Source organism: Callorhinus ursinus, unplaced genomic scaffold, assembly GCF_003265705.2.
Source record: "Callorhinus ursinus isolate GAN/ISIS: 27379988/994484 unplaced genomic scaffold, GSC_fseal_2.0 scaffold85, whole genome shotgun sequence".
In the NCBI taxonomy this organism is placed as follows: Eukaryota; Metazoa; Chordata; class Mammalia; order Carnivora; family Otariidae; genus Callorhinus; species Callorhinus ursinus.
Window position 1 is genome coordinate 1,614,385 of NW_027397147.1, and position 27,039 is coordinate 1,641,423.

Genomic DNA, 27,039 nt, shown 5'->3' on the forward strand with positions numbered 1-27,039 from the left:
GGGAAGGGCTACAAGATGGTCAGAAACCCTTGCCCTTCCATCCTCATTGCCCTTCCCTCCGGCAGAGTAGACTTTCTAGGAGGCACCCCCCAACCCCCAACAGAAAACCCTCGTAATAGAAATCATGCTTGGGGTGTTTGATAGAACTCATACAGGTCAGGACTTTATGGTTGGCTAGAAAAGTAAATGGTCTCATAAATAACAGTCATGCTTCTCAAAAAACCATGTCTGGAGTGGGTGGTCCCCCAGTGAGTACTCCAGCTCATTCTCTCACGTGTGGAACTGGTCTTGGAGGCACAAGGCACCAGGAATCCTGTTTGCAGTAATGCAGCCCTCCCCCCACCCTCTCAACACAGAGCAGGCCAAAGAGGAAGGTTGCCAGGGGTCTTCCCAGGCTAACTATGGGAGTGGGAGGCATCTGGGAAGTGGAAGGATCCTGGGTCTCTTATTCAGTCCTCTGGAATAGGCTCTAACTTTTGGAAGTGTCATGAAGAGTAGGAGAATGCATTATGAGGTAACATTCCGGTGTCATGTATGATCTAGAACAGGAATTCGCAAACTATTTTTGTAAAGGGCCATGTAAATATTTTAGGCTCTGTGGGCCATATGGTCTCTGTTGCAACTACTCAGCTCTGTCCTTGAGTGTGAAAGCAGCCATACGCAGTAGGTAAATAAATGGGTATGGGTATGTTCCAATAAAACTTTATTTACAGAAACAAGTGGCAGATGGGATTTTGCCCTCAGGCCAGAGTTTGCAGATCTCTGGTTTGGAACTTGATTTTGTAGTTAGACCCATCTCCATTCCTTCCTTGTATGACGTTGGTAAATTATTTTAATTCATGAGATTCAGTTTCCTCCTATCTAAGACGGGGGTAATAATAGGTCTATAGGATTGTTGTATATAGTAAGTGCTCAAGAAATGTGAGCTTTTTTGTTGGTTTTTGTTAGCATCATTATAACTATTGTTTCTTGTGAGGAACAGAAGAGACTCGGGAAGGTCACCATAGGACAAGCACCATCCCCTCGTCCTGGCTTAAAAAAAAACCAGGGGCGCCTGGGTGGCTCAGTTAGTTAAGCATCTGCCTCTTGGTTTCGGCTCAGGTCATGATCTCAGGGTCCTGGGATTGACCCCTGCACTGGACTCCTTGGACAGCACGGAGTTTGCTTCAGGTTCTTTCTCTCCTTCCACCCCTACCCCCCACTCACGCTAGGTTTCTCTCTCAAATAAATAAAATCTTTAAAAAAAAATCAGAACACTGATTCTACTTAACACTTCTGTCAGCAGGCACGAGTCTTTAACATTTCCAAATCTGTTGGCAGGTCTTTGGATATACTTCACATCAAATCTGAATTCCTGAAGGATCTGTGCTTATTTTTGTAACTTCAAATTGGAAGTTGAACTGGAGGTTTTCATGGAACTCCGGTCACGACTTTACAGTTGTTTAGGAGAATAAGTCACTGTCCCCATAAATCACATCTGACTTCTCAAGGGTCCACAGCATGGCCAGACCATCCTTCTGCACTTTGGCTGAATTTCTTTCTCACTAGGCAGTCATTTGTTCCTGGACATTTAGGAAGGAACACACATTTTCCTTCTCCTCTCTGCTCTACTGGAACATCCCCAAGTCCCTGCTCTGGGGCTGCTTCTGTGCTGATGCCATTTTGTCACTGTCAAGACCACATGTGGTCTCTGAAAAGCTGGCTCGCTCTTGATGGCACGGCCTCTGGCATTAAGATGTCCAGATTATTTTATTTGATTTTTTTCAGAGCCAATAATCAGTGTCTGAAATCTGTCTGGCAGCCTTCTCCCTCTGCATCCCCACTGCCCTGATGCGGACTGTCACTGTCTCACTCTGTGGTGACTGGAGCCGCTTCCTGGTCTTCGTGCTTCTCTTACTGCTCCTCATGAAGGCCTTCCCCCCATTTTACTGTTCAGCAGCCACAGTGATTTTGGAAAAATTCTGATTAGATTGGATTGGAAATTTTAATGGCTTCCCACCAGTCTTTGAATAAAATCCAAACTTCTTACAGTGGTCTGGTAAGGCCCCACATGATCTGGCCCCTGTTTACCTCACCTTGTCATTGGGGCTGGCCAACTAAGTACCAGCCACACTGGTCACCCTCATATTTCTTAATAACACTAGAAGCCCCCCTGCCTCAGAACTTTGTATACAACCGTTCCCTGTGTGACGATGCTCAAATTCATTTCCTCTGGCTGCTATAACAAATGACCACAAACTTTGTGGCCTGAAGTAATACACATTTTGGGATGCCTGGGTGGCTCAGTCGGTTAAGCGTCTGCCTTTGGCTCAGGTCATGTGGGATCAAGTCCCGTATTGGGCTCCTTGCTCAGCGGGGAGCCTGCTTCTCCCTCTGCCCCTTCCCCTCCCCCTGCTTGTGTGCACTCTCTCTCTCTCTCTGACAAGAAACCAAAATGAAAACCAAAACCTTCCCTAAACAACAACAAACCCCACGTTTCTTATCTAATAGTTTTGGAGGTCACAAGTCTCAGGTGGGTCTCAGTGGGTTGAAATTAAGGTGTATTCCTTCTGGAGGCTCTAGAGAGAGAATCCATTTCTTTGCCTTTTCCAGAAGTACAGGCTGCTTGGATGCCTTGGCTCCTGGCCACGTCACTCAGACCTCTGCTTCCCTTGCTCCCTTTTTCCCTCATGAGGACCCTTGTGATGAGAGTGGGCCCTGTGGTCTAATCCAGGATAATCTCCCTACTTTACAGTTCTACACTCGGTCACATCTGCAAAGTGCCTTCTGCCATGGAAGGTAACAGATTCTTAGGCTCTGGCGATCAGGACATGGACATCTTTTGTGTGGGCCAGTGTATTTCCCGATGTAGCTAACTCTCTAGTGCTGAATTTAATGGATCTCCTGAGAGAGGCCTTTTAGCCAATCCTATCTATGTAGGTTTCCCCTGATCTTTCCTCTCATAACACCATGTGACTTTGCCTTATTGCAAATTCCTCAATAAATATGCCCCAGTATTAAACCTCTTTTGATTGTGTATGCACAGACCTTAACAGCCTGTATCTTCTCCCCCTAAGATCCTCTAGCCAAAAGGGCCCCCTTCTCCCCACCCATAGGCTCAGTCCTGTCCTGGCCTGAGCTGAAATCCTGGAGAAGGAGTAGGTAGAGATGATCTTGGCTCACCCGCAAGACAGTCTTCATGTCCAGTTTGATTGGGAGGCCAGGGGCACAGCCTCCTGACTCCTTTTTAGTGGGGCACTGGGTCATGTCTGTGAAAATTGGAAAGTGGAGGGTTTTAGTGCTCTCTCTTTATAGACACGACTCTTGCCAGTTAGAGGGTTACTGGTAGGACCTATCCTTGTCTGAATCAGCAAATGGTCTGACTGGAGTGCTTTCTTGCACTAAAATTTATGATGTTAATCACAGCTCAGTGAGAAACTTTTCCAGCAGTAGGCTCTTGGTTTTAGGTTGGGCTCCCCAGAAGCAGCCCTGCGATGAGGATTTGTGTAAAGTGATTTATTAGGAGTTCTCAGGGAACACTGGTAGAGAAGTGGAGATGCGGAACGGGGACCAGAAGAGGCAAGAAGAGTGTGGTATCATCAAGTAGGGTCCCATGGAGGGCCAGCATGACTCAGTCCCACAGGGAGCTCCAGAGGCAACACGGGTCACGCCTGATGGTTGTCCCACAGAGACAAGAGAGCTGGTAAGATTATACACCTGTACCTGTCACTAACTGGTTATGGGCTCAAGGGAATTCCCTAAAGGGAATGGAAATTCCTAGCCCCTTCAGGCTTTTGGCACGCCCAGGCAAAGTGAGAGCAGTCCTCTGACAAGGAGATACAGGTGCTGGCTGAGTGAAGGCACATCTGGAGCTGCACACCTGTGCTTGTGTGCAGACAGTGATGAAGGGCTCTGAGTGTGTTTGGTAGAGCCCTGGAAGCCCAGCTATGTTCTTCTACTCTTAAACGGAGCCATCAATTCATTCAACACATACTCTGTGCCAGGCTGTGGGGATACAGGTGACAAAGGACATGGGCCCAGCCCTCATGAAGTTTAAAGTTGAGTAGGGGAGATGGACATTAAGTTTTAAAAAGCCCAAAACAATGAGGAATTACAGTTGTGTGTAGTGCTGTGGATGAGAAGGCATGCTACCACCAGAGTAGACCTGGAAGGCTTTTTGTGATGCTGAGCCAAGAGCTAAAGGGTGAGTACAGTTTATTCAGACAAAAAAAGGGAGGAAAGAATGTTGTAAGCCAAGGGAGCACATGTGCAAGGATCCTGAGGCAGGAATCAGCAGGAGGAAGTAAAAGAACGCTGATGTGGCTGGAGTTCCAAGAGCCGGGGGAGTGGTAAGAGACCAGTCTATGGCTTGCTGAGGGATGATTTTTTTCCTGCTTGCCACCTAATTTCTTTCTGATGCTGTCCAGTGTTTTTCAGACCCAGATCTGTGGGCCGTTGTACAGTATGTTCCTTGGAAGCCAAGGGGACATGGGGACATAGAGAGGATGTTAGGTGGGTGAGTCTGTTCATCTGTTCATCTTTTCCCCACTGTAGCTTATAGCTGAAATTAATACATAAATTTACAGCCACAAGTCAGTGTGATAAATAATCCCAGAAGTGTTCCGATTATTTACATTTTTATGGAATCTTGCCTGAGCAAACCCAGAGAGCTCACTAGGCACTTGAAGAATTATGTCTTGTTCAAAACCAATTTAATAGCAATGGAAAATAAAGCCATCTGTGGGAACTTGTAGAGTAGAGTAGTAATTCTCTGCCAGATGAGCAATATACAAAAAGCACCAAATGAACCCGAGCACACCACGCTCAAAGAAGAGTAACAACTGCAACTTAAAATGAACCGTCCGAGGACATCAGGCCTCTGCATGTCTCTTGCTTACATGTCATTCAGATGAGCATTCTGGTCACGTTGCCATGTGAGCAGAGTCCTCATGATGGCTCCGTCCGCAGCGGTGCTGACTGGAGGCAGGTCGCACAACAGGGAAGAAAGTTCGCTTAGTGGAGGGGGCAGCAGCATGGGTTTGGGGCCAAAGAGTTGAGGTTCGCATCTGGGTTCTGTCACTTATTAGCTGTGTGACATCGGGCACGCCACTGTTTCTCACTGTCCTAGTGCATAAAATGGGATAATACGTGTTTGGGTTCTTCTATCCAAACCCAGCTAACAGCATTGGTTTCCTGTTCTTTCTTTCTTTCTTTTTTTTTTTTTTGTTATTTCATAGTTTATCACTTATTTTTAAAAGCTTTATTGAGGCACAGTTTACATGCATTAAAATTCACCCATTTTAAATGTACAGTTCGATGAGTTTTTAGCAAATTTATATAATTGTGCAATCACCTCCACAATCCAGTTTTAGAATACTTCCATCACTCCGCAAGGTCCCCTCATTCCCATTTACGGTTGATGCCTACTCCCACCGCCAGCTCTAGGCGACCACCAATGTGTTTCTATCTCTACAGTTTGTCTTTTCTAGAAATCTCCTGTAACCTGAATCATACAACAGGTAGTCTTCTGTGGCTGGCTTCTTTCACTTAGCATAGTGTTTTTGAGATCTATGTTGTTGCATATGTCCAGAGTTCCCTTTTATTGTTAGCATGGATATAAACCTCATTTTACCCACTCACCAACTGATGGATACTTGGATTGTCCAGTTTTGGGCTGTTACGAATTGCTATACACAATTGCATACATGTCTTTGGACACATATTTTCACTTCTTTTGAGTAGGTATTTAGGAGAGAAATTGCTGGGTTGTATACTAAGTAATTTTTAAAGAAACTACCAGATCATTTCCAAACTGGCTGTACCATTTTACATTCCCACCATGAGCATGAGGATTGTAGTTACTCTCTGTCCTAACCCTTGATTTATCTGTCTTTTTTATTTAGTCCTTCTAAATATGTTGTGGCATCTTACTGTGGTTTCAATTTGCATTTCTGTGATGGCTAATGGTGTGTGCACCTTGTCACACACTGTTTACCCATTGGTGTACCTTCTTTGGGGAAGTGTTCATTCAGACATTTTGCCCATTAAAAAATTGGGCTGTCTGTTTCCTTATTAAGGAATTGTAACCATTCATTATTTTGGATACAAGTCCTTTGTCAGATACGTGTTTGGCAAATGTTTTCTTCCATTCTGTAGCTTGTCTTTTCATTTTACTTAGCACTGTCTTTTTTTTTTTAAGATTTATTAATTTGACAGAGAGAGACACAGTGAGAGACGGAACACAAGCAGGGGGAGTGAGAGAGGGAGAAGCAGGCTTCCCATGTAGCAGGGAGCCCGATATGGGGCTCGATCCCAGGACCCCGGGACCATGACCTGAGCCTAAGGCAGATGCTCAATGACTGAGCCACCCAGGCGTCCCCTTAGCACTGTCTTTTAAAGAGCAAAAGTTTGAAATTTGGATAAAGTCCAATTTGTCAACTTTTTCTTTTATGGATTGTACTTTTAATGTCAATACTAAGAAATGTTTGCCTAGACCAAGATCATAAAAGTTTCCTGTTATGTTTTCTTCTAGAAGTTTTAGCTCTCATATTTGGATTATGATCCATTTCCAGTTAATTTTGGGCATGTGGTGTAAGTTAAAGGTCTAGGTTCATTTTTTAACATAAGGATATCCAATTGTGTTTGCACCATTTGTTGGAAGATTACCCTTTCCTCATTGAATTACCTTGGCCCCTTGTTGAAAATTATTTGTATGTGGGTTAAATTCTAGTCTCTCTTACTTTTCTTTTGAGGAATAACCTTCCTCCCACTTGCTGCAGGCTCATGGGACAGTAACTGGAGACCCCATCCTGTCCTAGACAGGGAGTGGGTGCAGGAGCCAAGCTGGGCTACTCTTGATGCTTTCTACCTAGGATTCGAATCCTGAGCAGTGAGACAAGGTGACCAATAATGGAAGAAGTTTGATTAAATTACAAAGGCAGTCTCCTAACCAAACTCATTCTATAAGACTCTCAATTATAACAGTTAACACCCATACACCATTGGGTGGTCTATACTCAGCACTGTAGTAAACACTTTAATTACATACACTTATTTAATACTTAGAGTAAACCATCAGACATATACTATTATCCCCATTTCACAGATGGGAAAGCCAAGGCATTCACAGCCCAAGTAATTTGTGCAACCTCAAAGCTAGTGAGTAGCATGAACAGGATTTGAACCCAGGGAGTCTGGTTCTAGAACCCTGGCTTTTAAACAGGCTATTCTATTTTGGTTCTCCTCCTCTTCCTCCTCCTCTTCCTCCTCCTCCTCCTCCTCCTTCTTCATTTTTTTTAGTAATCTCTACATCCAGTGTAGGGCTCGAACTTACCACCCCCAGATCAAGAGCCACACACTCTTCTGACCAGCCAGCCAGATGCTCTGTGCCTCTTTTTTTCTGGCTTCTAGAGGTGCCTTGGTCCTTGTCTGCTCCCAGGCTTGGCTATAGTCTAGAGGCTACTTTAGAAGGTCTGGTCCCCATTTCCTTACAGGAATTTCCCTGTGGCTTAAATTACCTGTAGTTAGTTTCTGTTCCTTGCAACTAAAGTATGCTGACAAGCCCAATTCACAAAATCACCGAGAGGATTTAAGGAAGATTATGCATTAAGCTAAGCACAGTACCTCGCACACAGCACATCAATAGACGTTAGAGATGGTGACAGTGATGACGATGGTGGTGGTGGTGGAGGGACACTAGGTTAGGTAGCAGCAGTGTAATACAACAGAACCCTGTGCAAGGTATGGCAGTGGCACCGAGAGGGATGTATCCAACTCCGCCTGGGAAGTTCCGTGAAAACCTCCGAAGAGATACTGAGGCTGGGTCTTGCAGGATGCATAGGAACTCATCAGGGAAGTGGGATGGGTGAAGGCACGAGAGGAGGACATGAGAGGTGGAGATGGTACGTACAAAGCCCTGGCATGTTTAGGGAAGTGTGAAATTCATTATGGTTGAACGGAGGGTGGGACTGGATGGGTGACAGACGGTGAACTTGCAGAGGTATTTTGGAGGGCTCTGTAGATCTTGCCAAGGATGTCTGACTTTATCCTGAATGGGGCAGGGAGTTCCTGAAGGAGAATATGTCCTGGTGGGAGGCCGAGGAGCATTTGAAAAACAGCTGGGATTTCCACCACAAGGTGGGGTCTTCTTCAATAGTGTTATTAGTGCTCCAGGCTGCCATAATAAAATCCCACACACTGGGTGGCTAAACAACAGAAATGTACCTCTCACAGTTCTGGAGGCTGAAAGCCCAAGATCGAGGGGCTGGCAGGTGTGGTTTCTCCAGAGGTCTCTCTCCTTGGGTTGCAGATGGTTGTCTTCTTGCTGTGTCCTTATATGGCCGTTTCTCTGTGTGTGTGCATCCCATGTGTCTCCTTCTTATAAGGACATCAGTATTGGATGAGGGCCCCACCCTTATGACTACATTTAATCTTAGTTACCCCTTTAAAGGCCCTGTCTCCAAATACAGTCACATTGAGGGTATAGGCTTCAACATACGAATTTTGGGGACCCACAGTTCAGTCCATACCACTAGTATTTTATGAAACATGTATTATCTCCTGGGCCCTGTGCTAAGTAGTTTCCATGCAGTCTTTCATTTCGTCCCCATACCAGCTCTGTAACTGTGGACAACTAAGTTACAGTTTTCATACTCTCTGTGCCTCAGTTTCCTCATCTGCAAAACGGGGATAATAATAGTATCTGCCTTATGGTGTTGTTATGAGTATTACATGAATCAATATATGTAAAGCATTTAGAACAATGTCTGGTAGGGTGTGTTTGTTAAATATATAAATAAGCCCTTTCTAGGATGAAGGCAGAATTCATATACTTATTTTACAGATGGGAAAACTGAGACCTAGAAGGAGGAAGCACCTTGCCCAAGGCCAGCTGGCAGAAACACTTAAATTCAGTGCTGTCATAACCACAACACTATCCTCTCATCTCTGAAATGGGCTCAGGGGGTCCTGGACTTGTAGGTTCTGTCATGCTTTCTCAAGGGAAAAGAGCCTGGTCAGTTTCATATTTGGAGCGCAGGGCTTTTCAAAAAGCAATCCCTGGATGCTAGATTGGCACCAGGACTGGCACTCTGATCTGCCTCAATCTGCTGCCTCAAATGATCAGTAGGAATTTTTTTAGGTGCCAAAGCGGGAACAGAGCACAGAGGTATATACGTTCGTGCATTTGGAGAAAAGGCAGAAATTGTAGTGGGCTGAAGCAGAGGGCGGCTGGCGAGGAAGGGGAGAGAGGGGGTGTCCTAAGCCAGAGATTTGCACATCCTGTCTGCCCTTTCGTTGTAAGCCACAGGGACACACTGGAAATAGTTAAGCAGGATCACTTCTTCAGTATCAACTCACAAACATGGGTACTGGCCAATTTAATCAAATAAAACAAAACAGTTAAAATGGAAACAAAGGTCAAATAACCATACCTTTAGAAAGAGCTGCTCCAAAGATCTAGGCAACAGGAGCTAACAAAACTCTCCAAGGCACTTTCACAATTTTTCATTCTCTGGGGGGATCCCCCTCCAGACCCTGTTGGGGGAGAGGGAAGCTGATTGGCCTAGCCTGGTCACATGACCAGCATCGAGGTGGGCAGAATCTCTTGATTGACAGTCCTACCAGAGTGTGTCCAACGTGGGAGGGGAGGTTCCCCCAGTAAAAGTGGGGGATGTTACCTGGAGATGGGGAGTTGTTAAAAACATAGAGGAGAAGCTGGAAGTAGACTTCTACTAACTGAGGGAGCAGACCTGAGAATCAAACCAGAAAAGAGTGCTTTTGTTAATTTTTCACAGCCAACTCCATGGTTCCAAGTGCAGTGCAACAGGAAAACCTGCCCCATGCCTAATTTTAGCTTGTGACTTTAGGGATAAATATGGGTCTTTTTCATAGTTAAAATCTAATGGTCGGCAACTAGATACATTTCTGTACCTATAGAAACAGTGTGTTTTATGAAAAAATTTATTTACTGTTTTGAGTAGATAATACTTTAGTATATTGCTATGGTTCAGAAATCAAAACGATATAAAAGGTATACATGTGAAAGTCTCATTCCCATTCCCAGGCCTACAGATGAGCACTTATTAGTTTCCTGGGTGCCCTTCTTGTGTTTCTCCCAAAGTTCTGTTTCAAGTACAGATGAAGATGTATAGGAAGGACTTGTCCTGGGTTTCCTTTCTGGAAGGTGTTGGGGTCTCCGAGAAGGCCGGGGGAAGCTAGACATCTATTTTATCAGCCCAGCTCCAGCTCTGGAAGTCTCCCAGTGACCCTTTCTGCAGGTCTTTTGTGGGGCTTTGGGCTCCTCAGAGTCCTCAGTGCTCTACTTCATTTTCCTGGGGAGGTCCAAGGCTTGCAGGCCTGGGAATGAACACCCCAATTCACTGGAATACTCCAGCTCTTTGGGACTGGGGAATCCAAGATTTCAGGCTAGTTTTCACATTCCTCCAGGTTCTCTAGGGTGGGGCCACTTGTTTTGTAAATAGAGTTTTATTGGAACACAGCCACACCCATTTGTTTACCTATTGTCGTGGTTGTTTTTCCTTTATAACAGCAGAGCAAGGTAACAGAGACTTTGAAAGCCTGACATGCTTTCTCTCTGGCCCTTCACAGAAGACCTTTGCCAGCCCTGCTCTAGGAACCCCTCAGGGTTAGAGAACCCTTGATCGCCCAAATGGGGAGGTCCTCAATTCAGAGAAGGAGAGGCTCAGACAAGAAGTCTAAGAGTCATCCTTGTCCCCTCCTTTGCTTCAGCCTCCCCCTGCCTCACGTCCACTTCAACACCAGTGCTGCTTGATTTTTCCTCCAAAATAACCCTGGATTCTGTCCATGTCTCTCTGTCTCCGCCAGCATCATGGCTTCATCTCCCACCCAGACCACCACCGTCTCCCCAGGCCTACCTTCTGCTTCCAGCCACTCTTCATAGAGAAACCACAGTGGTCTTTGCAAAGTGTGCATCTGATCAGGTCACCCTCCTGCTTAAAATCCTTTGGTGGCTTCCTGTTCTTAGAATAGGGGCTCAACTCCACAGTCTGGCCTCTCCCTGCCTGTCCAGAGCCTTCTCAGGCCATGCTCCCCACTTGTCTGCACTCTGGCCAGTGCTGGGCTCTGCACAGCTGGTGCTGGGCTCCCTCCACATCAGGGCTTTTGCACATACTACTTCCTGTGCCTGAATGTCCCCCACCCTCCCTGTTTTTCCAATGGACTCTTCATCCGTAGGTGTTACCTTGACCATCGCTTCCTCAGAGAAATCTCTCTCGACCTCTCTCACCGGGTAAATCCCCTTATAGGCTCTGTCCCCACCCCCAGCCTCTTGTCATAGCTGCAGTTCTACATTTATTTGTGATAGTTTTCTTGTTTGTCTGCCTTTTCCATGAGTGTGGGAACCCATATCTGATTTTGCTGACCGTGGGATCCTCAGTGCCTGGCACTGTACCTAGCCCATAGTAGACCGTCAGTAGATGTTTATTTACCAAGTAACGAATGAATCGTATTCCATTCCAGCCACCTCTGGGTGGTGGGAGAGATTCTGCTGTGCAGCTTGTTGAGGTTTTAGGTGCCAGAGTCTCAGCTTCTCACCCCGAGAACCACATTTAACAGAGTGAGTTGGCAGAGCCAACCTTAGGCTGGTGTTGATTGAATGCCACTTTGAGATGGCAGCTGCTGAATTCCTTCCAGTTGGTGTCTTCAGCCCCAGACAGGGTGTACACGGCATGCTTTTCTCCAGACTGTGCCCCTGGGATCAGTCCTACCAGGAGGGCTGCTTGTCACCTTTTGCTTCCAGCTTCTCGGTGCCTGGTTCCCCAAGAGCCCAACCAGTGAAGATGCTAATGAGGGAAGACAGACAAGCGTCTTGACGCCCCCACCCCCATCTGTTAAGTATTCCATGGGATCCAGACGCAGAATTTTGTTTGTTTCTCTGGACCTAAGCTGCCCCTTGACATAGTCAGTGATTGCTTTTTTAAAACCATGAAGGGGAACTAGGTCCTTTCATCCACTGATAAGGTGCTAGGTGACAGAGAGATCAGCATCCCGACACATAAATCTGCAACTAATCCTTGGGAATCAATATTTTTCATTAAGAACCTGTGAGAGTTGGGCCATTATGGGGAAAATCTGTTTAGGTTGACACCTTGATGAAGTTATTCAGTTCAGGGGCTTAAGTCATTGAAAGGTAATAAAGAGCACAGAGCAATCTCGGGGCTGGTTAGGGGAGAAAACGATGGGAGTATTGAGTTTCAGTTCAGTGAAAAATGACCTCCTGATTTATTGGGGAATGATGGGGTGCTGGCCTCTTGGGCAGGCCGGGCCAGACACAATCAACATGGCAGCATCTCACTCACCGCCCTGCACCCACCTGCAGTAGTAGCTGCTCTTTATAGGCTGTCTGCCAGGAAGAAGTGGGGAAGTGTGGTAGGGGTCTTGGGATATTTTCAACATTCTCTAAGTCCTGACACTCATAATGCCCTTTCATGTTTTGGACTTTTTCCTGTAGTCATGCGAGATAGGGGCATCGAAGTGTTCTAAAGAGTTTAACAATGAGATGGAATTTACTTTTGTAAAACTGCCTTTATGATCTGCTGTGTCTGGAAGGGCCCAGCCCATCATCAGAAAGAACCAGGCTTTCTTGGAGCCAATCGTGGGTATAGTCAGAATCCAGAGGAGGGCAACACAATTGTGGGTCCAATTTGTCCATAGAGAATTACCTTAGATGGGCTCTTGGAAGTACATTTTCTTGGTCCCTTGCCCTCTTGGCTTTCATTCTTTTTTTCTTTCCTTCTTTTCTTCCTCCTCCCTCCGCCCCTTCCTCCTGCTCTGTGTATTTATAAGTGATGTTAAGTTAACCACCTTGTATAGAAACTTTCCTTTGACATTTTCTTGTAAACAACAACAACAACAACAAAAATGTCAGCATCAGGGTGTTTTAGGTTGGATGAAATACGGTATTTTGATTTAATGCAGTTGAAAGATGCCCTCTCTGGGGGTGAGGATGAGGAAGTATTAAAGAGATGAAGGTATTAAAGAGAGTATTAAAGTATTAAAGAGAACCTCATTCTACTGAGAAGTCACACTGGCGGCTGGATGGGTTATGTACAGGGAGGGTAAAATGCAGGCAAGAAGTCCGGGTGAGGGTCTGAACTAAGGCAGTTGCAATAGGGATAGTAAGAAGGTAGATTCAGGAAGTAGTTAAGAAGTCAGATCCATAGGAGTTGCTGACAGTTTGGATTTGGGAGATGAGGAAGAGAGCTGGCGGATGAAGCAGCTGGGCTGGAGCTCAGCAGAGAGTGCAGGGCTGTGGGTTCTTGGTGATGAAGAGGTAGTGAAAGTCCCAAGACCTGGACAGGATCATCTAGAAAAATGGAAGGAAGGAGATGAAAGAGCCAAGAACTGAGGGACAGGTAGAGGGGACAGAGGAGCAGTCCGAGAGGGAGAAGGGAGACCCGAGGGAGTGGAACCATGGAAGCCAAGGATGGAGAAGGAAGGAAGGGACAACTGTGCTGCCCCTCTGCAGAGAAGCCAAGATCGCAACTCACAGTGCCCCTTTGGTTTGGCAGGACATCGCCGACCACACTCAGAACAGTTTCAATGCCATGCTGGGAACAGAGAGCAGCAGATTGAGGAGTGAGTGGACTGGTCTGTAGAGCTGTGCTCCCAGACGTGGGGTCCTCACCTAGCACGATGTGAATGGTGCCCCCTCCAGGCCTGAAATTGAAGTTTCTTAGTGTAGACTGGATGCTTGGCTCTGGGAGGAGGGAAGGGTTGTTGCTATAGAGCAGTATCACTTCTGTTATTTTAACTTTGAGGAGATTGGAACTATTGTTTTGGCACCGAGGAAGAAAACTTGAAGAAGAGGCTCCCATTAAAGGTAGGGAAAACAGAGGGTAGAAAATAAATGAAGGGGTGGGATCCAGAAAGAGATGTGGAAACCAGCCTTGTGCAGGAGTCAGGGGGAAAGGAGGTAAGTGCCCCATCCAGCCCTAGCTCTTTAATGGAACTGGTTCCTCGATGCAACATGCCACTTAGATTTTGTGAGAGCCAGCCTAGGGCAACAGTCCTGGGCTCAGTGTTTTTCTAGACTGCAGTCGGGCTTGCCTACGTGAGCTGTCAGTCTGCTCTCATTCCCTGGTCTTACATTCTAACACTTCATTCATTCATTTATTTATTGATGGATCCATTCAGCAAACATTCATCAAGTACCTGCTGTATTCAGACACTGTACTAAGCACCAGTGGGTACAAAACTGAACATGACCCAATTCCTGCCTCATAGAACTTAGAGTCCTGTGGCAGAAGCAGACTAGCAAACAGACAAAGTGCCATGTGATCGAGACTTTCATCTTCATTAAGTGCTGTGCAGGTCTCTCCTGGGGTAGGAAGGAAGGGGCATGCTTGTGGGGAGGCTTGTTTATATCCAGCCCCGTGTTATTCTGCCACATGTTGGAGTTGGTTATTTGTCTCTCTACCTGTCTAGTCTGTTGGGGACATTAGAATCTCTGCCTCGTTGGTTCTTGTATCCCCTGTGCCAGGCATAGGACCTGGTACTGGGAAGATGTTTAACAGACGTAAGTGCTTGATGAATGAATGCTTCCTTTGGGCTTTAAACCCTAATGGTTGTATCTTTGGTGTATCTCAGTCTTTTAAATTCTGGGTACCCCTTTCGTGATTCATCCTCCATCTCCCCAAATCCTCATTTAAAAAGATTTAGTCTTAGGGTGCCTGGGTGGCACAGTGGGTTGGGCATCCAACTCTTGGTTTTGGCTGGGGTTGTGATCTTAGGGTCATGTGGTGGAGCCCCGCTTCAGGATCCATTTTGAACTGGGAGTCTGCTGAATTTTTGCTCCCTCTCCCTCTGCCCCGCCCCGCCGCATGCTCTCTCTCTAAATTAAGTAAATCTTAAAAAAAAAAAAAAATTAAGGGACACCTGAGTGGCTCAGTCGGTTAAACATCTGTCTTTGGCTCAGGTCATGATCCCAGGGTCCTGGGATTGAGCCCCGAGTTGGGCTCCCCGCTCAGTGGGGAGTCTGCTTCTCCCTCTCCCTCTGCCCCTCCCCCCGCTCGTGCTCTTTCTCAAAAAAAAAAAACTTAAAGAAACAAAAAGATTTAGTCTTTTAGAACTATCTGTGTTTATTAATAGCCATTTAGTCATTTAAAAATTAGACATTCTGTAAAATAATAAATCACAATATGAAATAGCAATAACATTAAAAAAAAAACCTGGCATTTACTTAGCCAGTTGGGGTTATTGTCAACCTGTCCCGAGTTACTGTAGCTGAACGTCCACATTTCATTAGGGATTTGTTGTGGGTTCCCTTTCCTCCCCCTCCAGGTGGCAGCACGGAGTAGTGATTAAGCTCTTGCATTTTGGAATCAGATTTTCTGGGCTCACATCTTGGTACTACCTCTTACCAACCGTGTGACCTTGGGTGAGTTACTTAGTCTCAGTTTCCCCATGAATAAAAAAGGGACTATAATAAATGCCCATCTCACAGAGTTTCTCTGAGGACTTTTCCAAAGCGCCTGGGAAAGAATTGGCACCTCCCAAGTGTTTTCCATCAGGTCATGTCTGTGCTCCAGCAATCCGGTGACTTCTGCACAGACCGCAAGAAGCCCCTGGCCATCCCAGTCCTCTGCGGGGAGGGAAGAGCTATAGCTTTTCCATTTTGCTCCTGGTGATTTCCAAAGGCGGCAGCATTTCTGAGCGAACAGGAATGTTCGCCTGCTGCCCGCTGCTTCTGTATGTATTGATTAGCATCACAGGGATGGGGATGGGGGTACTGTTCTAGAAACAGTCACTTTGATTCCTCAGATAAATCCCCCCCGGGTCCTGCTAGGAAACTAATTGGGAGTTGATTCTGATGAATAAATGTGCAGCCGCCGCCTGAGGAATTGACCACGCAGGCAGATGGCTGGAGCATGAGAAACACTCTGTCGTGGCCTTCTAAGGGGCCCATCAATAATAGATCGGCTCCAGCCCTCAGAGAGGGAAGCATTTCTGCTGCAGGTATGAATTATGGATGCCGTTTAGGGTAATGCGGATCTATCTCAAAGGTTCCGCTCAGTTTATGTGCTAGTAAAAGCCGGCAATTTGCTTGTGTTCCAGCTATAATTTGCGCTACATTAAGGGACCCTCCTATCCATAATGGATGTGCGGTTTGAACGCAGGCGCAGTGGGGCCTGGAGGGCTAGGCCCTTCCCGCCGGACGTGGAGCACAGCGCGGTGAGGCGTCTGCAGCCAATCGCAGGGCCCGGGAGCCCCGAAAGCCGGGCTGCGGAGGCGGGCGGAGGCCTCAGCTCCTGCCCAAGGCCCTGGAAGAAACCGCGCTAAAACCCAGAGCCCTTCTTTGAGTCTCCCATCAAATGCACTGGCTGCGTTTCTTGAAAGAAGCACAAAAGCAAACCTGCGGGCTGACATGCTAGCCAGAAAGACACAACACTTTTGCAAGAGAAGCCTTAGGCGACATGGTTAGGAGCTTCTCTTGCAAAAGTGCTTTTGAAGGCGGTGGTATGTTGGTTTGTCCCTGCACATCTCTTCCCAGCTCTGAGGCCCATGACCTCACATTTGTATCCTGAAATTGGCCGTGGTGAGAGTATTTACACCAGGGACATGGGCAAACATTCCCCCAAGAGCTGTTTCTTAAACTTTTAAGAGCACACTACTATTACCTAATAAAATTGTTTGGAGGATTAAATAGTGAATATGTTTATAAATTGCTTAGAACAGGGCCTGACACATAGTAAGCACCATATAAAAATTTGCTATTATTTTCTCATAGATTTTTGCACATTCTTCTAGCATAGATCAGATGGTCATCGTGATCCAGCAGAGCCCTCTGAGCAACCGTGAGCCTTTATTCCTAGACCCCCCGTGATCCAACAGCCAAAGGAAAAACCTACTGATTTTACCCTAAGAGTGGGGACAAACTCAGGCTTTTTTTTTTTTTTAAGATCTATTTATTTATTAGAGAGAGTGGGGGAGAGGGGCAGAGGGAGAGGAAGAGGAAGAGAGAGAATCTCAAGCAGATTCCCCGCTGAGTGTGCAGAGCCAGATGCGGGACTCGATCCCATGACCCTGAGATCACAACCTGAGCAGAAAACAAGAGTCTGAAGCTTAACCAAGTGCGCCATCCAGGCACCCCCAAACTCAGGTTTTTGAGCAAAATTAGGTTTAGGTGTGCATGTTCTCCTTGGTTTTTCAAAGCACTTTCCTTCAGTGTGGGCAAAGATTCTGCTGGGTCCCTTTGTTTCAGTGAGAAGTGGAATTCTGGCTCTGTATTAACTCAAGCGAGTTATTTCACCTTTTCAACTCAGCTGTAAAAAGAGAGTAATAATTGCTACCTCATGGGTTTGGTTGTAAGGGGGCTGTGAGAGCCAGTGGAGTCTCTGGAATCTGGTTGCCTGGGTTCAGATCCTACCTCTAGCACTTGCTGGCCCTGAGACCTTGGCAAAAACCCTCCATTTTTTTTTCTTTTTCTTTTTTTTTTTTTTTTTAAGATTTCATTTATTTTGACAGAGAGAGACACAGCGAGAGAGGGAACACAAGCCGCGGGGAGTGGGAGAGGGAGAAGCAGGCTTCCTGCTGAGCAGGGAGCCCGATGCAGGGCTCGATCCCAGGACCCCGGGATCATGACCTGAGCCGAAGGCAGACACTTAACGACTGAGCCACCCATGCGCCCAAAAACTCTCCATTTCTGTAAGTTTTAGTTTTCTTATCTGCAAAACTGGTCCAGTAACACTTCTTAGTTGTTGTGGGATTAAATGGAATAATGGACTTAAGGAGTTTAGCACACTACCTGGATATAAAGGTGTATAATAAATATTAAGGTGACCATAGCTACTACCTGGGCTTCAGAGATCTTCACCCACAAGCAGTGCTGGGAGGTTGTCTCTGAAGAGCAGGCACTAGGGGTAGGAGCCTGGGAAGCCATGGGGAGGACACCCTGAGGCCCGGCTGGAGCTGGGGGTTGGGGGGGTCGCAGTTCCCTTGTACCCCTTCCACCATGAAGCAGAGAGGATGGAACCACTGGACACTCAGTGGGAAGCCAACCACTGATATGACTTGGGGCTTTCCAGGACCCCAGAAAGAAGGGGGACCTGAAAAGTGATGGAGTGAAGGGCCTAAACAGGGACTGTTAATTTCTTAACAAACCTGTTTTCTTGAGGTGGGGTGGGGTTTCAGCTGGATTATATGTGATTTAGATAAATAAACAATATTACTTTCACCTTTCTGAGAGCAATTTGTAGTTGTGACTGCTGTAAGGGGCGTGGCTCATAAAAGAGGCTCAGCAAACAGTTGTTTCATCTGTTTTTCTGTTTGAAATTTTTCACGTTTTATCTCAGCCGCACAATAGTTTAGAGGTTGAGACCCAAGGCTCTAGAGCCAGGTAGACCCAGTCTCAAATCCTCCATCCACCACTCACTTGGCAATGTGAAGCTTGAGTAAATCACTTCATCTCCATGCACCTCAGTTACACCATCTCTACAATGGGCATTAAAAATAGTAGTGTTTGTGAAAATGAAATGACCCTTAGCCCAGTGCCTCAAACATAATAAATACTAACTACATAAGTGGTGTTTGTTATTACTGTATGCTTTATGAGTCAAGTAGGGAAAACGAAATTCCATTAAACAAAGGAAGACACGGAGGCGCAGAGAAGCCTGAAGTCCCCTCTGAGATCAGGAAGGACTCAGAAACCCAACCCTTGGCTCTCTTGTCAGCTAAGCCAGGAGGGAACACTTTGTTCCCAGTACCTCTCAGAGCCAGGATTCCACCAGCCCGAGTGTCCCATGTTCCCCAAAGCTTTCCAAGGCTATAAATATAGATGGAACTTACTGAGAAATTTGCTGGATCAGAGCTTTTGTCTAAGCAGACAACAAGGCCTTGGCTCCCTTTCCTGATTATCTTGTTCCATGAATCCATTGTTTCAGTTCACTCTGTGGTTTCTACTGGAGTCTTCCAGAACCACTTTAAGCTTAAAGAGGAAAAGAAGGTGGGATGCCAACCTCTGGCATAACACAGACAGTGAAAAGACTCAGTCTGATTTGCTAGCGTTGCCAATGAACCTGACGAGGCTGTTGTTTTTAAAATTTGAGTGGTATGTGTACTTAGTTATTTTTAGAGCCAGTTTCTGATTATAAAAGCATTATGGAGCAATTACGGAAAAATTTGGAAGTTGAAGATCAAATCCTTTTTTTTTCTTTTTGGAAGGTAAGCAGTTTAATAAAAACCCAATTCCCTAAATCCCATTGGATTTTGAAAAGAATTAACACCTTATAGAATTTATAGTTTCTTCAATTAATTAATCAGTAAATCAATTAACCAGAAAAATCTTTATTGAATGCCTTTTTTTGTGTGTGCTAAGGTTGGTGCTGGGATTGTAGTGAGGTAAGAAAATGAAAAGCTCTGAGCTAATAAAGGTTGTACAGTCCCAGAGGGAATCCAATCTAATGACAGTGTAATAAGTGATCAAGGATTTGGTCCTTAGGGTGGCAGGAGTTGGGACAGACAATAAATGCACTATGAACAAGGAGACAAATGAGCCCCAAGGTGATAGGAAAGCTCGTCCAAAAATCCAATGGGGAAATGTTCTGTTTCTTAGGCCATGAGTGAAGGAAAGATGGCTCTCTCTTTCCCTCCCTCCACCCATTACTACTCACCCACCCATCCAGCCATCCATCCACCCACCTATCCATCCAATTAAATTTTTTTTTATTATACTTAGGGGTGCCTGGGTGGCTCAGTGGTTAAGTGTCTGCCTTCAGCTCAGGTCATGATCCCAGGATTCTGGGATCGAGCCCCTCATCGGGCTCCCTGCTCAGCTCTCTCTCACTCACTTCTCTCTCTCAAATAAAATCTTTAAAAAATTATAAAAAATTTTATTATACTTAAATAGCCTTTCTGAGGAGTAATTGATACACAGTAAATTGCACTTATTTAATGTGTGCAATTTGATAAGTTTTGACCTGTGGATAATACGCCAGTGAAACCATCACCACGATCAAAATAATGAACATGTCCATCACCCTCGAACGTTTCCTGTGCCCCTCTGTAGGCCTTCCCACCCACCTTCCCAGACGACTACTGATCTGCCTTCTGTCAGTGTGCAATGCATTTCCTATAATTTTATCAAGATGAAATAATGTACTCTGTACTTTTTCTTGGTCTGGTTTCTTTCACTTAGCATGATTATTTTGAGATTTTTCCATGTCATAGCATGTATCAATATTGCATTCCTTCTAATTGCTGAGTAGTATTCCATTTTATGGACACAACAGTACACACAGTTTGTAATTCACCCGTTGATGGATATTTGTTTTGTTTTTTAAGTTTTGGGCTATTAAAAAATAAAGCTGCTATGAATATATGTACATGTTTTTCATGGACATCTTTTTATTCTTGGGTAAATACCTAAGAGTAGAATGGCTGGTTCATATGGTAGGTACATTTTTACCTAAAAAGGCAGGAAATTGACAGACTCTTTTCCAAAGTACAGCACTATTTTACATTTCTACCAACAGTCTGTGAGGCTTCTATTTTGTCCACATCTTCACCAGCATTTAGTATGGTCAGTCTTTAAGTTTTAACCATTCTAGTAGGAATACTAGTGGTATGTGCTTTAATTTACATTTCTCTAGAGACTAAAAATTGAGTCTTTTTCCATGTGTGTATTTACCATTGACATGTCATCTTTGGTATGTGTCCAAATATTTTGACTATTTTTTTAAAGGTTTTATTTATTTATTTGAGAGAGAGAGAATGAGAGAGAGCACAAGAGGGAAGAGGGTCAGAGGGAGAAGCAGACTCCCCGCTGAGCAGGGAGTCCGATGCGGGACTCAATCCTGGGACTCCAGGATCATGACCTGAGCTGAAGGCAGTCCCTTAACCAACTGAGCCACCCAGGTGCCCTTGACTATTTTTTATTGGTTCGTTTGTTGACTTACTGAGTTTTCAGAGTTCTTACATATTTGGGATATAAGTGTTTTATCAGCTGTATGATTTATCAGATATATGATCCTCTCAGCCTGCAGCGTGTTTTTCATTCTTTTACCAGTGTCTTTTGAAGAGCAGAAATTTTTAAATTTGATCAAGTCCAACTTACCAGTTTGTCCTTTTATGTATCATGCTTTTGATGATGAATCTGAAAGGTCTTGCTCAGATCAAGTTTACAAAGGTATTCTCCTATGTTCCAAATGTTTTAAAGTTTTAAGTTTTATATTTAGAGTTATGATACACTTTGAGTTAATTTTAATATATGATGTGAGGTATGGATAGAGGTTCATTTTCCTTTTTGCATACGAGCATCTGTTTGTTCCAATGACATGTGTTAAGGCACTATCCTTTCTCCACTGAATTGTCCCTATGCCTTTGTTACAAATCAGTTGCCCATATACATGTGGGTCTATCTGTGGACTTTTACTGTTTCATTGATCTACTGATTTATCTTTCTATCTTTATGCTATTGCCACACTGTCTTGATTACTAAGTCTTGAAATCAGATAGTGTTAGTACTCTACTTCATTCTTTTTTTTTCCCCAAAGGTAATTTGGCTCTTCTAGGTCCTTTGGCTTTCCATATACATTTTATTTTATTTATTTTTTAAAGATTTATCTAGGGGCGCCTGGGTGGTTCAGTCATTAAGCGTCTACCTTCGGCTCAGATCATGATCCCAGGGTCCTGGGACCGAGCCCTGCATCGGGCTCCCTCCTCCGCGGGAAACCTGCTTCTCCCTCTCCCTCTCCCCCTGCTTGTGTTCCCTGTCTCGCTGTGTCTCTCTGTCAAATAAATAAATAAAATCTTAAAAAAAAAGATTTATTTATTTTAGAGGGCACGAGTGGGAGGGGCAGAGGGAGAGGGAGAGAGAATCTGAAGCAGATTCCACGCAGAGCCTGACATGGGGCTCCATCTCACAACCCTGAGATCACGACTTGAGTTGAAACCAAGAGTTGGGCATCTAGCTGACTGTGTCCCCCAGGTGCCCCCACATATACATTTTAGAGCCAGTTTGTCAATTTCTAAAAAAAAAAAAAAACCTGTTGGGAATTTCGTTTGGATTGCATGGGTTCTATAGATCAAGTTGGGAGAATTTAGATCATCTTAACAATATTGAATCTTTATGAACATAATGTATCTCTCCATTTATTTAGGTTTTTCTAAAACTTCTCTTAGCGGTGTTTTATAATTTTCAATGTATGAGCATTTCACATCTTTTGTCAGATTTATTTCTTAAGTATATCATTTTTTGATATTGTGAATGTATCATTTTATTAACTTCAATTTATGACTATTGCTGTTATATAGACATCTAACTTACTTTTGAATATTGACATTATATCCTGCAGTCTTACTAAACTCACTCACTAGTTCTAGTAGCTTTCTTGATTCCAGCGGATTTTCTGCTTGACGATCATGCCATCTGCAAATAAAGACAGTTTTACTTCTTTCTTTTCTGTCTGGGTGCCTTTATTTTATTTAGGTGTTTTTGTTTGTTTTGTTTGTTTTTTGCCTTATTGCACTGGTTAGAAACTTGAGTGCATGTTGACTAAAAGTGGCAGGAGAGGACACCCTATCCTTACCTTCTTCCCTATCCCAGAGGAGACGCTTTCATTCTTTCATTGTGATGTTTGCTATGGGTTATTTGGATGCTCTTTGTCATGTTGAAGAAGCTCCCTTCTAGTCCTACATTGTTGAGTTTTTGTTATGAATGAGTAAAAAAACTCCAACATTTGTTTTAGAATTTCACAAATGAGATTTTTTTTGCATCTGCTGAGATGACTTTTTTCTTTTTTTAGTTTGCTGCTATGGTGAATTACTTGATTTAGTTTTGAATGTAAACCAAACTTAAACTCCTGGGACAAGACTTACTGGTCAAAAAAATTATCCTTTTTATCTACTGTTAGATTCAACATGCCAATATTTTATTTAGTAATTTTGCATGTATAATCAGGAATGTTGGCCTGCAGTTTTTTTGTAATATCTTTGTCTTTTGGGTAGTGGGGTAATGTTGGTCTTATAGAATCAGATGGGAAGTATTTCTTCTTTTTCTTTTTTCTAGGTTTTATATATAATTGGTATTATGTCTTCCTTAGGCGATTGATAGAATTCATCAGCAAAGCCATCTATATATCCAGATTTTATCCGGGTAGTATAGCTCCCTGGCTTCTGGGATCAGACTGCCTTGGTTTGAGTCCTAATTCTAAAACCTAGCAGTAGGTGAACTTGGGAAAGTCTCCAGACATCCATCTTTTTTTTTTTTAAGATTTTATTTATTTGACAGAGAGAGACACAGTGAGAGAGGGAACACAAGCGGGGGGAGTGGGAGAGGGAGAAGCAGGCTTCCCGCTGAGCAGGGATCCTAGGACCCTGAGATCATGACCTGAGCCGAAGGTGCCCTCCAGAGCCCAGGCGTCCTCCAGACATCCATCTGCAAAGTGGAAGAATAACAATGCAGTGGTACATACATGGTAAGATTGTTCTGAGGAGGGGCTCCTGGGTGGTTCAGTTGCTTAAGCGGCTGGCTTTCGATTTCAGCTCAGGTCATCATCTGAGGGTTGTGAGATGGAGCCCCGGGTCGGGCTCCCTGCTCAGTGGGGAGTCTGCTGGTGATTCTCTCCCTCTGCCTCTCCCCCTGCTCTCTGTCTCTCTCTAAAATAAATAAATCTTTAAAAAAAGATTGTTGTGAGGATTAAATAAGATGATATACACAGTCAATAAGTTTTACTTATTATTATTATTATTGCCGTGTACCAAAGTCTCCTGGACAAGAGTGAGCTGGCACAGTAGGATAGAAAAGGACCCAGAAGGAGGGTGTGGGCCGTTTTTTGTTTTTCTTTTTTCTAGATAACAGCCTTACACAGGCCTTTCTGTCCTTACTCCCTAGGATCATTGAAAAGAAAACTGGGCCCACCATTTAATGTGTGACCAAAGTAACTTCTCCTAGGCTGGTTTTCTGCATTTGTAAAAAAGGGATATTAACATCAAGTCTTTGTTGGCCACTTACCATATGCGAGACGCTACCCTGAGCGCAATCCATGTTTTCACGCCGTTACGTCTCAGAAGGTGGGTACTGTTACCACCCTCAGTTTTCCTGATGCATAACTGAATGAAGCAGAGAGAGGTTAGTAACTTGCCCAAAGCTGCACAGCTAACAAGTGGCAGACTGGGATATGAACCGAGGCTGTCTGGCTCCACAGCTCACTTTCTTGCCCCCTACACTTATACCTTATAATTTGTTGTTGTGGGGGTTTTGTGGGGAGGTGGTGTGGGTGGGGGTTGAGGATTAGCTGAGACAACCCAGGGCACAGGAAAGATGTCATTAAGTGCTCCTTTACTTTCCATGAGTTCTACAAAACTCTGGCAAGAATCATTTTTTAATATACCTGTTATTTTATTCGCTCAGCTGCTGTGCCCAGCTGAGCCCAAATCCAGGGCTGACTCTGATTAGAAGAGGCTCTGTTTCAGCAGAGAGGACACATTCCAATCCCAGAAGAAGTCTGACTCTGGAGGCTCTTAGAGGGCAAGGCCAAGGCCCCCTGGCCCCTGGCCCCTGGCCCCTGGCTACTCAAAGTGTGGTCCTTGGACCAGCAGCATCCGTAAAACCTGGGAGCTTGTTAGACATGCACAATCTCAGGCTCCTCAACAGATCTACTGAGTTAGAATTGGTATTTTAACAAGACCCCAGGTGAATCGCATGCACATTAAAGGGTAAGAATCACTGCTTTAAAGCAATACTTTTTTCTGCTTGGTCCTTTCAAGTGGTCACTCAGTTGATGGGGTGATGGGGGTTCACCAACACATCCTCCTGACAGCTGTGATGTTTACACTGAGTACACATGTATCTTCCCGGAGAAAGATGTGAAGTCAAATGTCTTCAGTGGGCCAGGTGGGAACTGTGGCAAGCTGCAGCACATGCACTCTGTTTAAAGGGAACAGCTGCCGCCTCACTCCTGACAAGTGTTGTTAAATGGGAATGCACGCTCAGTTTGCAGATCTTCTGCTATTTTATTTTATTTAAGATGTATTTATTTGAGAGAGAGAGCAAAAAAGCGTGAACATGAGTGGGGGGAGGGGCAGAGGGAGAGGGAGAGAGAATCCCAAGCAGACTCTGTACAGAACACAGAGCCAATGCGGTGCTCGATCTCAGGACCCCAGGATCACAACCTGAGCCAAAACCAAATCAACACTTAACTGACTGTGCCACCCAGGAGCCCCAGATCTTCTGCTGTTTTATTCAAAGTGGGACATTGGGATATTTTTCTGGAACCCCTTATCTGTCAAACGTTAACAACTAATTGGAAGTAATAACATAACCTTGTGGGTCAGACAGGTGTGTGTGCAGTCCATATTCCTCATGGGATGTCAGTTTGTGACCTCTGACCTAAAAATGACTTCAGAGTAGCCCAAGTTCTTGAATAAATCAAATATGTATTGTACATGACCGTCTTTGGGATGTTTGGGATTTTTTTGCACACAAGACATTCCATTATTTGGTGGTTTCTTTTTTCTAAGATTTTATTTATGAGAGAGCGAGAGAGCGAGCGAGAGAGAAAGCACAAGCAGTGGGAGGGGCAGAGGGAGAAGCAGGCTCCTTGCTGAGCAGGAAGCCCTGTGCGGGCTCGATCCCAGGACCCTGGGATCATGATCTGAGCCGAAGGCAGACGCTTAACTGACTAAGCCACCCAGGCGCCCCTATTTGGTTGTTTCTAATGCCAACCACATGCAACCACAATTCATTTGCTGTTCCGTCTTCTGTGCTTTGGACATACCTGTTCCCTCTGTGTAAAACTGTCCATTCCCCACCTTACACCTCTGGTTAGCTTCGTGATTCATCCTTCAAGACCCAAATCAAGCTTCGCCTCCTCTGTGCGCATTTCCTGGTTTCCCGCATTAGAAGTGACCACTAGCCCTCCGACCCCCATGCCTAGGCCCTCTTCTCTTGGATTCACTTGTTCATATAGTTTTTTCCCTTCTTTATTCTCAGATGCCAGAGACTGAGTCCTACGTAGTTCTGTGTTTGCAACATTCAGGAAGTGTCAAGCATGGAGTTAACTATTAGAGCACAATAAATTACCCCAGAACGTAGCGGCTTAAAACCAATTTATCTGCAAATAAAGTTTAAAATTAATAAAAAAAAGAAAAAAAACCAAAACAAAAACCCAGTTATTATTTGCATTCATTACTTCCATTTTCGGTGGGTTGGGAATCTGGGCATGGCTTAGCTGAGTGCTTCTGGCTCCAGGCCTCTCACGGGGTTGCAGTCAGAGTAGGGTGGGGCTGTGGTCTTGTGTGTGTGAAGGCCCAACTGGGAAGTGTCTGCTTCTAAGCTCGCTCATATGGTTATTGGCAGGATTCTGTTATTTGGGGACTGTTGGAACTGAGGGTCTCTGTTTTTTGCTGACTGTTGGCCGGAGAACTTCCTCAGTTCTTTTCCACATGGGCCTCTCATTGAACAGCTCACAACATGGCAGCTGTCTTCCCTCAGAGGGTGAGAGAGCACCCCAGATGGAAGACACTGCCTCTTTGTAACCTAATCCCAGAAGTGACTTCTCCTCACCTCTGCTGCTAGAAGCCAGCCTCAGCATACAGCCCCACTGTCAAGGGGAGGGACTTGCACAGGGTGGGTCCAGGAGGCAGGGCCTACCGGAGCCATCTTAGAGGTCACGTGACTACCATAATGCTCAAATTGCTGCATGTGCCATGGTTGCTTGCCTAGCCTTGGGATTCGGATCACCCAGGTTCAAATCCCAGTCCCACCACTTACCCTGAGCAAGCTTAGTAATAGGAATGGGAATCAAAGGCTTTCTGATCCATGGGATTGTTATGGCAACTGTGCTTGACACAGTGCCTGCCTAGCTCTGAATAGGTTCACTGTAATTAGTGTTGTTACTTAGAAATGATTATTGAGGGGCGCCTGGGTGGCTCAGTCGGTGAAGCGTCTGCCTTCGGCTCAGGTCATGATCCCAGGGTCCTGGGGTGGAGCCCCTCATCAGGCTCTTTGCTCAGCGGGGAGCCTGCTTCTCCCTCTCCCCCTGCCCCACCCTGCTCATGCTCTCTCTTTCTCTCAAATAAATG

The 27,039-nt window shown here is 45.0% G+C and overlaps 1 long non-coding RNA gene across 1 annotated transcript; it reads left to right on the plus strand.

Annotated features, from left to right (window-relative positions):
• Window positions 1-584: 584 nt before the first annotated feature.
• On the plus strand, window positions 585-24,657 carry LOC141371671 (uncharacterized). Its single transcript, XR_012376793.1, has 3 exons — window positions 585-663; window positions 23,849-24,027; window positions 24,368-24,657. It is a non-coding gene; the product is annotated as an uncharacterized lncRNA (long non-coding RNA).
• Window positions 24,658-27,039: the final 2,382 nt, after the last annotated feature.